Source organism: Typopeltis vanoorti, chromosome 1 (assembly GCF_054136105.1).
Source record: "Typopeltis vanoorti isolate ZY-2024b chromosome 1, IOZ_Tvanoo_1.0, whole genome shotgun sequence".
Classification (NCBI taxonomy): Eukaryota; Metazoa; Arthropoda; class Arachnida; order Uropygi; family Thelyphonidae; genus Typopeltis; species Typopeltis vanoorti.
Window position 1 is genome coordinate 191,608,266 of NC_143549.1, and position 12,863 is coordinate 191,621,128.

Consider the following 12,863-nt stretch of genomic DNA (forward strand, 5'->3'; position numbering starts at 1 on the left):
CTCTCACCCCTGACTTTTTTCCCTTAAATCCCTTCTCTTCACCCCCCCCCCCCAAATAATTTCTATCTTCAGATTCTTCTCTCACCCCACCTCCCAAAATGCTCTCTATAATAATAATATTAGACATATATTAAAAAACATGTTTTTTTTCAAAATAATTCCCTCACATTGCTTTAAAGACAGAACAACTGTTTCAAAGGACAGGTAGATGGAATGAAAGAGGAGGTAGTGAAGTTGGTTCAAAGAGTTTCAAGATGGACTGTAAAAGGATGTTGGTTAGTAGTGGCTCTTGTTTTAATGATTTTGGAAGATAGTGAAGGAATTATATTGTCATTTCAGCAGAACACTGTCCATGAAAATATCTGTAGAAGAACACAAGGCAGAAACTGAACATCTGTGAGAGATGGATTGTAATCGGTATGTGAGAGTGAAGGATGTAGAATTGAGCAGTCTTACATAGAATTTTGGTCCTCCATCCTAGATATGGCAGCAATATTCCATGTCTGGGTAGATTTTGGCTTTGTGTAGAGTTAGCAGCTGTGAAGGTATAAAGTAGGGCTTTGTACATAAAAGTACAAGATTTTTGGGCTGCTGCAGAAGCTTTAGTTTAAATGATATGCCAGTTGGGGTGCAGGTCAGTCTGAGTAGAGAAATTTGATTGTGTTTGGATATCTCAGTATTAGTGAAGGTAAGGTAAGGTGGAGAGATGTGAACTCTTTCTTGCAAAGAGATCAGACATGACTGAGTTTTGGTACTATTGAAGTTTACAAGGTTTTTCTTGCACCATTGCAATATAGTTAGATCTGAGTTCAGGTCACTGGTCATGGCAGATGTTGAGGATTCTAATACTTGAGCACTACAAGGCTTGTAAAATGAAAAGGAGGAATGGAGTGTACTGTCATTGGCAAAGCTATGGATAGGATTGATAATCTGTGATCTGATCTGATTTTCGATCTGATCTGATTCCCGAGCCTGAATAAAATGTCTCCCCCCCATTTTATTCAGGCTCGGGACTGTCATACAGCTGGGACATATTCGTGACAGTAATCGATGTGTGTTCAGGGGGCTGGTTTGCCTGTTCTGGGGACAAAAAAACCCAAGTTTCCGGGTGAAAACCCTCTGCCTCCATATGAGACTGACTAACTCAACTTTAGTCGTAAGAGACCAGATAAAGGTTCCTCACGTCACTGACAGGAATCGAACCCAGGTCTTTCCGCCCAAAGGGCTTCGTCTATACTGACTGAGCTATTTATATTTCCAAGCATTTCTGGAAATACAGATATTTTCACCCTCTCCTGGGAGGGGGGGGGCGCAGCAAAGGAATGGCATAGTACATTCATTAAAAATTCTTATCAACCCATTCCTGGATGCAAGAAATGTACTGGTTTTAACATAAAGTATAGGTAATTTGTGAGTTTTGTCATTGTTATAATAGGTAGACATTAGTATTTGCTTAAGAAGAGGTATGCAAGGTGTCATTTTAAAGTTTGAGACTGGAGATGTGTGTGTGTGGCAAGGGGAACTTACACGAAAACTATTTTAATGATGCAAGATGTTTGCTTTAGTATCGAAAGTATGACATAGGTTCAAAATGTTTCTGTCCTGACTTACAAAATTTGTGGCAAGTTTAAAATACTGTGTGTGACAGCATCATCTATGTGGGAGCTTAGTGTATCAGTTTTAACTGACTGACCTGTGTCATTCAATTGGAGACACTTGTTTGACTAACACATTGCATGCGAAGTGGCTGTAATGTTAAAAATTGAATACTGTGCTTTTCACCAAAGAAGGGCTTTCTCCAAGTGCTATCAGACAACAATTGGTTGATGTTTATGGGGAAGCTTCTCCTTCATATTCCACCATAAGGGAATGGGATAAACAGTTTTGCCTAGGAAGAGAGAGCATCAAAGATGACCTCGTGATGTTCGGCCTGTGAAAGTGATGACTGAGGAAAATGTCTCTCTTGTTGAGGAGAAACTGCTCAATGACAGATGGCTGAAGATTCAAAGAAATCTCAGTAATTATAGCATATAGTATAGCATATTTTGGCAAGATCGCAAAGGTAAATGTCATGGGAGAGTACTCAAGAAATTAATTTTCCATGTTCCCAAATGTGATCTCTTCATTCCAATGTATAATGCCATAATTAAAATCATCCATAATAATTGCAATTCCTTTGTTCACTAACTGAAGTTGTTTTTACATTACTTCATCACCAGTTGGGTGATGAAGTAATGTTTGTAGACTCCCTGGCCTGTAGCAACATGCAACTAAATGTCTTCTCAACCTCCACCTCATATCACACCACCTCATAACCATTGGCACTATTTCCCTCTTTCATGTCTACCTTATGTGGACATAATTCCTCTGCTGTCATCAGGAGCACTCCCTTTCCCCCTTCTTGTCTTTCCTATCCTTGTGATAACTATCCTTCCATTTCTACTGCTGTTAGAATATCATCTTCATTAAACCACATTTCACTTATTCCAATGATTTTGGGGCAAATAAGCTCAAGCAATAAAACCATTTCATTTCACCACTTATTGCTGATACTTCTGGCATTGGTAAATAAACAGCAGTTTACTTTTAGATCTATAACTAGTCTTATTCATTGTTTGTTGTGATTTCCCAACCACACCTACCCCTGCCCAATCATCTTAATCACTCTTTATTGCATATATCTACTGTCTCAACTTCTTCACTCACACCTGATCTATTCCCTTTCTATGCTGATTATCACCATATACACATTTATTACTACATCCAACATCTGTTCTCCCTATGCCATGTTTCCTTGTCCATTGCTCCCCCATTTTCCTCTTCCTCTTGCATTCCAATTCTCTCTCTCTTCATCTCTTGCAGTCAGGGCCGGCATTGCAGACTTGTGCCACTACAAGGTGGGCGCCGTTTCAAAGTGTTAGTATGAAGTTTCATCCTTTCTTTAAATTTTTGTAAACGAAATTAGTAATAATAATTAGGTAAGTCAATATAATTGCTGCAAATTTACAGTTACAAAAAGTTAGTTACAAATTTACAAAAAATTCTTGTAAATTCTTTCCACATGATTATGATAAAAATAAATAAATAAATTGCCATTTGTTTGGGGGTGCCCATTTCAGCTTTGCAGGCAAGCGATGTCCAGCCTAGCGTGGCCCTGCTTGCAGTATTACTGTTTCCATTTCCAAGCACTTCCATGTGTTCAGTAACACTCTCTCATTCTTTCACTTCATCTCTTACTCCTGATCTCTTGCTTACACAACACACTGCACTTCCATCTAGCAACGGTTTCTCCAGTGCTCTTACTCCAAAGCCATTCAAATAAATCCATCACATCTGTATAATTCCATTCTCCTCTCCAATACATGCTATAAATAAAAATTGTACTCCCATCTTATCACACACTTTGCTATCACACAATTCATTATTCTGCTTGCTGTCTAAACTCAACTCATCATAATAAAGTAACCTTTATCCCTTGCACATCCCGGTGTAAAGTAAGAATATAAGAGAGATCTGATTATTATGGGAGATTTTAATGCAAAGATCGGTCTGAAGATAAAACAGAAGTAATGAGAAAATTTGATCATGGAGAGATGAATGAGAGAGGAGAGAACTTGATTAATTTTTGCAAAATAATTCGACTATTAATCACAAATACCTCATTCTACCACAGGCCACAACACAAATACATCTGGACATCACCAAATCAAAAACTGTATAGACTATATAATCGTTATATAATAGTTATAATAGTTAATAAGAAATGGAAACCTTCCTTCCAAAATGTCAAAACATTAAGAAAGATTGACATGGATACAGACCATGAACTACTATCAGTCACACTAGAATTCAGTTTCAAAAGAAAGAGAATAAACCACCAAAACAAAAGAAGATAGTCATGTCAAAACTCAACGATAGCTTGATAAGATCTAACTATCACAGAGCATTAAAAGAAAAATTAAATAACTTGCTTTAGATACAGTCTCGGAGTCTTAGAAGAAAGGTAAAGAAATTATTAAAGGAACAGCAACAAAATGCCTAGGCTACCAGAAAAGAATAAATAAAGATTGGCTTACACCTGAGATTTTGGACTTATGGGAGAAAATAAGAATATCCAAAACTAATCTCAAAAGAAGATAATGAAGAAAATAGAATATTACACAAAAATTTGAAAAAAGAAATAATCAAAAAATGCAGATTAGCAAAAATCACATATTTAGAAGAAAAAGCAGGAATATGTGAAGAAGCATACAAAAACATGAACTAAGACCATTTATGAAATAGTTAAAGAGAACTATGACATACTCACTGAACCCAGTTTCAATATTGCAAAAAGATGGAACCTCAACAAGTAGCCATGAAACAATATGGACTAATCATTTTAAAGAAATATTTGCAGCTGAAAATACCTTCAACCGAGAAGAAACTTTTGACACAAAAGGTATTAAGAAATCCTAAATTAAGAAATACATAGAGCAATCGAACAAATGAAAAATAATAAAGCACCAGGCATAGACAACATTCAGAAAGAACTTCTAGAAAAAGGGGAGAAAGCATAATAAATTACCTAAGTAAACTGTTCAACAAAATACTAAAGAAAGGAAATTCTCCAACTGAATGGAGAACAGGCCAGATCATAACGATCCACAAAATAGGAGATGTCAGATCCTGCACTAAATATAGACTTATCGCACTTCTAATCCACTGCTAAAAATACTTATCAGGATTCTTCAAAACAGACTTAAACATAGCAGAAGTACAATAGATGCAATTTTCACATTAAACAGATTAGCAGGTCTTATGAGAGACAAAAATAAAAAACTCTACTAATGTTTTGACAACAAACAAGTTTTTGACTCAATAAACAGAAAGCAAACTTATTAAAATTCTAGAAAACATGAACCTGCAAACAAAGGGTTTGACAAATACTTATTAAATTGTATCAAGAATTGCTATTCAGAAGCACACAGTTGTGAATTACAAAAAACATAGAAACAAATAAAGAAAGGAGTTAGGCAAGGCCTAACTCCTTTCCCTAATTCCTTAGGCATTGTCACCATATATATTCAACCTGTATCTAAAGAAGTAGTAGACGAAGGACTACAGGTGTGTCAAGGCATAACTGTAAGTGGAAGAAATATACCACTTTTAAAGGAGTTAGGCAAGGCTGTCCATTGTCACCATATTTATTCAATCTAAAGAAGTAGTAGATGAAGGACTACAGGTGTGTCAAGGCATAACTGTAAATGGAAGAAATATAGCACTTTTAAAGTATGCCGATATAGATATCACTACAGACAGCCAAGAAAAATTAGAAAATATCCTGACCAAGCTCCATCAAACAAGTAACAAATATGATATGAAAATCAATTTTAATAAAACAAAACTAATGCTAATAGGAAGAAAAAGGGAATCAATCCAAATGAAAATAGAAAACAATAATATAGAACAAGTAAAGCAGTTCAATAATCACTGAAAATCTAGACTATTTTGAAACCATCAAACAGAATCAATAATGGATGGATAACAATGGACAGACTACAGAAAATATGGAACAATAAAAGATTAAGCAAAGAACTCAAATTAAAGATATATAAAACAATGATAATTCCCACAGTACTCTATGGTTCAGAATGCTGGATCTTAAAGAAAAAAGAAATGGATAAACCCAATGCTTTTGAAATGAAATGCCTAAGAAAAATCATTCGAACAAACTGGACAGAATGAAAAACAAACGAAAAAGTCAGAGAAGAACTTAACTTTAAAGAAACAATAATTACAGCACTAAAAAAGAGGCAACTAAGCTGGTTTGGACATGTTTCAAGAATGAACCCAGAAAGACTACCAAACGTTACTGAAAAATAGAGCCAAAAGGCTTCACTTTGGCGATGCAAAATTATTCAAATTGAGTGGATATCGAATCCAACTTTATTTTTTAGCCGAGAGAAACTACAAGAGGTTCATGCCAAGATTTTCCATCATCGAAGAAGCCTTTTGGTTCTATTTTTCAGTAATTTTTGGTGCCTTTGTAATGTGACACCTTTTTTAGCAACTCGCATGGTAAAGTATAAGTTCCACATCACTTCATCCTGAGTATTCTTTGTCTGGCTCCCACTGATGAGACCTCAAAAAAAGGTTGAAACTGGTCTGGGTAGTGACTTCCCTCCATAATGTATAACATCATACATCTCCTTAGAGATGTGTTTTACGTTATGGGAAAATACTAAGGACAGTGATCACACCTTAATCCACCTTTACTACAAGTTTCCCTGTCATGTAAGGTCAGCTTATATTCTGCCGAAACTTTTATGGTCTCTATATATTTGGCATGAAACTCTTGTAGTTTCTCTATTCATCTAAGAAATGATGTTTTATTCAATATCCACTTAATTTGAATAACTATCAAACATATTAAAGGGTAAAATTGAAGGACAGCCCAGCAGAGGAAGACAAAGAAAGAAATGGATTGATAACATTTGAAAGCACCCACCTAAACTCTATAATAGAACTTCATAAAAAGACAGCACACAGAAAGAAATGGCAAAAATTCGTCCTTGAGGAACTCAACCCACCATGTGCAGAAAAAAAGAAAAGAGAAGGTAACCGTGCAGAGATGAATAATAAAATATCAGGACTGTATCATGTTTATTATGAGAATAGACTGAGGGTACACAGACTGCAGAGTTTGGTGGGTAGAAGGGGGAAGAGGAATATGATAGAGACATGTAAGCTGTCGAACAGTTATCGTATTAACATGGAGAACATTTTTCATACGATAGAATGAAGAAAAAGGAGCAATGACCATTCCTGGAAATTGCAAAAGGTGGCGAGTAAAAGGGTAAGAAATAAATTTGAGTGGAAATTGGTAGCAGCATGAAATGCGTTGCCTGAAAGGTAATGAACGTGCACAGTGGATGAATTTAAGGAGTGATACTATAAATTTTGTGTTGACAAAAAGACTGTTGGAGTGGGAACGATCAATGGGTTCAAGGAGTGGTATGATAAACTTTGTTTTTCCTAAAAACGACCTCCCACGATGAGTCTTTTGACTCCATGGAGGCCTGAATAATAATAACTTCCTTCAGTTTTTGTTGCTTATACATTCCTGTTTCCTTTACCAAGTAACATGTAAACATTAAAAATGAAAATCTGTATTACAACTCTTTCTCTCCCTCTCTCTCTCTTGCTAGAAAACAGTTCTCTCTTAAGGCTTAAGTTTTTCCTTTTAGAAAAGGAGAAAAGTGAACGAACGTGATTATTTTCTAATCTGTCACCGAAAAAAGATTACAGAGGAATCAACAGAGAAAGGAATCAAAAAAATTAGAGTGTCATATAACAATTATTTTCTCTACTGAATGCTTCTTTCATGTATTTGTTAAAATGCTGCTTTAAATCACCTTTTGTTTTACTCAATTTTTGTTTCATAGTATTTTAATTGAAACACTCACTGAATTAACAGTTTTGTGCAGACAAGATGCCCAGACAAATAAGTTGATGAACAAAATGCATTACTTCTTTTAAGTAATTGTTTCAAAAATTCTTGGCTTTTAATTACTAGGCAATGAAAGTTAAATTCAATTTAACTTTCATTGCCTAGTAATTTTAAAAGATTTATAAATTCTAAAAGATTTATTCTAAAAGATAAAAGTAATTCTAAAAGATTTATAAATTTTATAAATCTTTTAGAATCCTGCCCACTGACCTCAAGTTCTTAAACAAGGTCTTCTCCATCTGTTCTTCAGAGTTTGGAGCCTCTTCAGTGTCCACTGGATCCACGTTGTGACAGTGTGCTTTTGGAAAAATTCATTAGTGCCTTCAATATTAATGAAGTTAAATCTGTAGACCAGGCATCATCTCTTTTCCATGATAATATATCTTGTGCTTCCATTAGTATGTTTGTTCACATATGAACAGGACATGTAAAGGTAAGCACCACTTTAATTCAAAATAAATTTTGATAACTTTATATTTTAATACAATAGAGTTGATTTTGTTTAAGTTTTTTTTTTATAATGATTCTGTCATTAGAGCTGTGTTCACTCTTGTAATTATTCTCATGTCTGTTGCCCTTTCAGTTGTTTTATTTTTAATCACACCACCTTAGTCATGTATACTGCTAGTTATTGTGTTTTGTGTGATTTATCTTTTATTCCATGTAAATATTATTATAGGGTTCCTCCATGGAGTGAGTCCAAAGACTCATCGTGAGAGACCCAATCTATCTACTCAATCTATCATACCTCTCTTTGAACCCATTCCACTCATTCACAACTCTCCAAGCAAAAAATGTAGTCCTCACAACCCTCACCACTCCCCTGCATCTGTCCTATAAAACCCATTAAGCAACTTAAATGTTTCTATCATATCCCCTCATTTTCTCCTATCAACCAACTTCTGCAATCCACACTCCTTCAGTTTATCCTGATATGGAATATTTCACAAGCCACTCACCATCTTTCTCACCTCTAAATCCTCTTCACCGCTTCCTCATCCTGAACAAACCCAGTGAAATATATTCGAGCACAGTAGCCCAGATGTGGGCATATGAAGGCCTTACAAAGAGGAATAACAACTTACTTATCTCTACTTGTTAATGTGTTCTTCAATAGCCAAATAATCTTGTGGGTTACCTTAGCAATATGTCTTCTACACTTTAACTCTCTGTCTACCACCACCCTTAAATCTCTAGCTTCATCTGTTTCATGGAGTACAGTGCCAGCAATGTGATACATAGCTTGTAATCTGTTTATCCAAAAATGCATAACATTACATTTCTTGAATTAAACTTACACCCATTAATTTTTGCCCATATACTGACAGCCTATTTAAATCATCCTGCAAGTACTCCACATCATCTTGATTAACAATTACGCTACCTAATTTCAATATCAGTAAACAACTGAAGATTTCTTTTCAGAGTTATTTCCTATATCATTTATGTACAGAATAAACAGCAATGGTCCCAGCACTAAACCTTGTGATGTGCCACTAGCCTCCTGTTTTTGCCTCGATTCTACTCCTCCATATACCACTTTTTGTTATCTGTCCAGCAGCCTCCCTCTTATCCACTTAACCAGTGTCATATCATCCCCATTTGTTCTAATTTGAATAACAGAGTTCCATGTGGTATTCTGTCAAATGCTTTTGCAATGCCCTGCAAAATCATCACGTAGCCATTTCCTTTATCCTACTCGGCTGTTACTCTGTTATAAAAAGTTAGTAAATTACTAAGGCATGACCGACCCTTCACAAAGCCATATTGACCCTCAAAAAGTATCATATTTTTATCTACCCATTCTTGAATTCTGTTTTTAACCAATTTTTCTAGTACTTTTACCACCATACCTGAGATGCTGATTGGTCTATAATTTGCTACTGTTTTGCCTGCTTTTCACTTCCTTGGAACTCTACCAGAGCTGAGACTTAAAGAGCCTAGCCAAAGGCATTGCCAGTTCCCTTGCACATTCTCACAAAATCCTAGATGATATCACATCTAATCCCACAGTACTATTTAAATTAAGTTTCTACAATATCCTAAAACCCTCCAATTCATCCACCTCTGTTCCCATTAGTGTCTGTCGCATAGGTTAAAGCAGTAATGTCACTATGATGATATACCCTTGCAAAGTGGTCACTCAGTAACTACGATTTTATTTACTTCTCTCTCGTTGTGACCATCATCACTCATTAATGTTAATTTTCCATAGTCATTCTTCTGTTTGTCACATAATGTAAGAACTCTGGTATTTCCTTTGGCCTGCTCAGCTAGTTTCCTCTCATGATCTAATTTTGCCTTTTTTTGCCATGCTAGTCACCTTTCTGCCTGAGCCATGTACTGTTTATGAGTTTCCTGGTTACCTTTATCTTTATTATACTGTTCATGAGTTTCCTGGTTACCTTTATCTTTATTATTATTATGTAACACCTCCAGGGAGTCCAAAGACTCATGGAGGAAGGGCATCTGCTCTACAACTCTCCATCTCCACCACTACGTCATCTACACTAATGGTATCTACCGCTGACCACTAGTACTTTCACAGACAATCACAAACATCCATTCTCACAGTGGGATTTGAACCCACAGCCTTTTGGCTGGAGAGCAGATATGCTAACCACTCGGCCAACCAGTCCAGCTTTTTCTTCTTCTGCAGCTTGTGCATAATGATATTCCTCATCCTTCTAACTCCTACCCAATTAATACACCTTACCCTACATATACAATTTAATACTGCTTCCTCTAGATAACCCTTAACTACATCCAGTGGTGTGTTGATAAATTTTTAACAACTGGCTCGCTTTATGAAAAATTTGATTCTTCACAAAGTTCTATTGTATCTCAGATGTCTTTGTTTCTGCTTCTTCAAATTTTGTCCTTTTAATGTTTAAGAAGTTTCGTTCTATTTCATTTTATCAACTAACGGTTATCTGCTTTTTCAACTGCAAAACTCTAACCCTGATTAAAATTATTTTAATTATTAAAAAAAAGAAAAAAACAAAATAAAAACATATTTTAAAGAAAATTTTAAAATTTTCTTTAAAATATATTGAAAATTTTAAAAATTTAAAATTTTTAAAGGCGATCAAATGACCAGAGACTAGCAGGCACGACGAATTTTTGTATTTATCGATAGTGCAACAATGTTGCAATTTCAATAATTATTTTAATTATTAAAAAAAAAAAGAAAAAAACGAAATAAAAACATATTAAAGAAAATTTTCCATATTACCTACAACTTACCTATTATCAAATGAAATCCTGAACAAAAAAAATGTAACACTAATATTACCACTCGTAATCGATCAAATGACCAGAGACTGTAGCCGTCGCGACGAATTTTTGAATTTATCGATAGTGCAACAGTGTTGCATTTCCAAGAAATTAATGTTGCAAGTTCTTGGAAATTCGCCGAAAAATAAGGCATTATTGTTTATTCAAATACCCAGTTCTGGAGTTTTGATAACGTGTTTGTGTTTTAATGAATATTGACATTGTTTAGTAAATAAAACGTCCCAACATACCACTGCATAAACCCAACTCGTTATCTACACTATGTAGATGATGAGTTCTCCATTTGACCATATGGCCTGGATATTCCCAACATTTTCTTAACACATCTAAATAACTAACATCACAGGATACAGTTCACCTTAGAAAAGGAAAACAACAGTCTGTCTTTCTTGGCACTTTGATTACATGCCATTTTAAATGGATATTAAGCATATATAACAGGCCAAATTCAATATCAGTTCTGTTAACAGCACTCTCACTACTGAACCCAACCACATTCTCAACATTTTCTTAGCTAATGGCTACACAATTTCCATCAAATTCAAAAAATATTAAAACCCCCTCCACCTCTGGAACAGACTACACTAAATCTTTCACTATTCCATATATCTAGGGTACAACAGAAAAACTAACAAAAATCCTAAAAAAATACAATAATCACCCACTTACAGACAATATAGAAAACTTGCATCCCTTACCTGCTCCAATAAAGACCAGCCACAACCCCTAGACCTGCCAGATGTTTACCTAGGTTCCTGGTTGCAAATTGTCCTATTAGGACAAAACAAGGAGAGACAATAGCATAAGTGCCAAATACAAAGATTATACTGGTTCCACCACTACAGTCACTCAAGACATGCAACCATGCTTTGGACCCTAAAATATGCTAGAAGAAGCCACTCTACTGCAATACAGCAAATATAAATATGACAGATTATTCTTAGAATGTGTCAGCCTTTTGATTACATGAAACTGCCCCAAATTTGGTAAGCACTTGTCAGTGGTCCATTATCAGGCTGTGTGCACATATATTATACTTTGTATCTTGATGATGGCAATTTTACTTTACTAAAATACTGGAAATATTAATTTATTATAATTAATAATTAATCTACATTATAATTTTTTTAAAAAAATACAATAGGATACAATTAAATATAAAAACATTATTGGAGAAAAAGTGAAAGCATTAAAAAAAAAGAAACAAATCCTAATTCTCAGAGGCAAAATCTGAAGAAAAATTAATTGAGCTGAGAAAGCATGTGAAGTTATATGCTAGGATTAAAAAGATAATCATAAAATAACTCAATTAAAACTTCATAAATTCAAGAAGTTAAAGAGGCAATCCTGAAAAGAAAAATCATGTTGTGAATACCTGGCTTAGTAGTCTTCATATGTCCTTAGCAAATACAAAAAAAATATAAGAAAGTTGTGTGTAAAATTGGCTGAACAATAGTTATGGGAAAACTGGGAAAAATATGTAAGATATTGTGTGGCTAGCAAAATGTTCCAAAGTTTAGAATTGAAGGACCAGGCAGTACTATAAAAGCTCAAGCAGAGAAAAGTCATGTGTGCATTGGAATGCTGCTCTAATTGAAGGTATCTTTCTCTACTTATTTAACACGTTCGCTGCCAACTACGAGTATACTTGTAGTGGGTAAACCTGCTTCACAAGCCAGCTACGAGTATACTCGTATGACGCTTACCGCCGGGAACGAGATTATTGTAGTGACCTTGAAGAAGTGAAAATGCTTGGCTTGTGGGGCCAGCATCAAAACTGTGTATTCTCATAGACCGTATATGCTCTGTACAAGCCAACTACGAGTATACTCGTAGGACGTTTACCTCCGGTAACGAGATTATCGTACTGACCTTGAAGAAGTAAAACTGCTCGGCGTAGGGGAACAGACCATGCCAAAGTAGCGTGGCAGCGAACGTGTTAACAGCATGATAGTATATGTCTGACTTTCAGAGAACGTTGTATAGACAAACAAGAATGAGGTCTTTTGTATCAGTGGTTCTTAAGATGTTCTGAGAAGTATAATAAAACCATAATATAAGTTATTAGTTTGTT

The 12,863-nt window shown here is 35.2% G+C and overlaps 1 protein-coding gene across 2 annotated transcripts in view; it reads left to right on the forward strand.

Annotated features, from left to right (window-relative positions):
• The window catches only part of LOC150110724 (uncharacterized), a 239,215-nt gene that overhangs the window by 121,839 nt on the left and 104,513 nt on the right, over positions 1–12,863 (forward strand). Inside the window, exon 2 of one of the 2 annotated variants that reach the window (XM_090396009.1) lies at positions 7,743–7,925. The gene's annotated coding sequence lies outside the window, so the exon portion shown is untranslated. Of the gene's footprint in view, positions 1–7,686; positions 7,926–12,863 lie in introns of both variants that reach the window. The other variant, XM_090396002.1, reaches the window with a different exon arrangement.